Source organism: Meleagris gallopavo, chromosome 25 (genome assembly GCF_000146605.3).
Source record: "Meleagris gallopavo isolate NT-WF06-2002-E0010 breed Aviagen turkey brand Nicholas breeding stock chromosome 25, Turkey_5.1, whole genome shotgun sequence".
Lineage (NCBI taxonomy): Eukaryota > Metazoa > Chordata > Aves > Galliformes > Phasianidae > Meleagris > Meleagris gallopavo.
Window position 1 is genome coordinate 1080361 of NC_015035.2, and position 1639 is coordinate 1081999.

The window sequence follows — 1639 nt, forward strand, 5'->3', positions numbered from 1 at the left end:
GAATATTGCAGAGGCTGCACCGAGTGCACACTGCAGCCAGGACAGCACTAGCACTGCTGCTGTGCTGCATCCTGCCACCAGCAGATGGAGGTCAGCCATCTGTTCCTGCCAGGCAGAAGTGGGCATTAACTTTCCTAAAGGAAAAGAGAGAAACGTAACAAATGAGCTGAGATGTCTCAGACCTTCCTGCAAGGGTCCCATCCCATCTCATCCCATCTCATCCCATCTCATCACATTACATCCAATCTCATCCCATCCCATCCCCATTCACATTCTATCTTCATCTCCATTCCCACTCTATCACATCCAATCTCATCCCATCTCATCCCATCCTCATTCCCATCCCCATTCCATCTCATCTCATCTCATCTCATCTCATCTCATCTCATCTCATCCCACTCCCATCCCATCCCCATCCATCTCCACCTCCATCTCCATTCCATGGCATCCCATCTCATCCTATCACATCCAATCTCATCTCATCCCATTCCATCCTGATTCCCATCCCATCCCCATTCCCATTCCCATTCCCATTCCATCCCATCCCATCCCATCCCACCCCCATCCCATTCCATCCCCATCCATCTCCATCTCCATTTCCATCCCATGCCATCCCATCTCATTCCACCCCACCTCAACCCATCCCATCCCAAACCATTTAATGCCACCCTACCCCATACCCATCCTCATCTCTATCCCATCCCATCCCGTCCCATTCCATGCCACCTCATCCCATCTTATTCCATCTTATTCCACTGCACCCCATCCCACCCCATCAGTGACTCCAAAGTGACATTTCCATATCCCTGCTGAAATCTCTCTGCTGTGTTCATTCCCCCTCAGCCATCTTTTACATTCACTGCTGACATGAGCAGCTCTGAAGGTGACAGCGGGACCCGCAGGGGAGCCAGCAAGCAGAGAGTGGGCAGAACCTGGTGCTGTGTGTGTGTGTGTCTGCCCCATCCCTGGAGGTGTTCAAGGCCAGGCTGATGGGGCCCTGGGCAGCCTGGGCTGCTATGAAATGTGGAGGTTGGTGGCTCTGCATGTGGCAGGGGGTTGGAGCTTCGTGATCCTTGGGGTCCCTTCCAACCCTGGCCACTCTGTGATTCTGTGATTCTGAGGTGTAGGGGCTGGATGGCTGCAGGGAGCTCACACAGACAGAGCTGCAGGATGGCAGGAGATGCCTTTGGAGTGCGTGGCTGTGTGTGCAGCTGGACAGGGGACAGCACAGGGAGAGCTGGTGTTCTGTGTGCGGGTGGGTGGGAGAAGGGGAGGCTCAGAGGAGACATCATTGCACTGTATAATTTCCCCTATGAGGACAGGCTGAGGGAGCTGGGCTTGTTCAGCCTGGAGAAAAGAAGGCTGTGGGGTGACCTCAGTGCAGCCTTTCAGTACCTAAAGGGAGCCTACAGACAGGAGGGGAATCAGCTCTTGGAAAGGAGAGATAACAGCAGGACAAGGGGAAATGGTTTTATGTTGAGGGAGGGAAGATTTAAGCTGGATGTCAGGGGGAAGTTCTTGACAGAGAGCGGTGAGGTGCTGGAACAGCTGGCCCAGAGAGGCTGTGGATGCCCATCCATCCCTGGAGGTGTTCAAGGCCAGGTTGGATGGGGCCCTGGGCAGCCTGGTCGAGTATTAA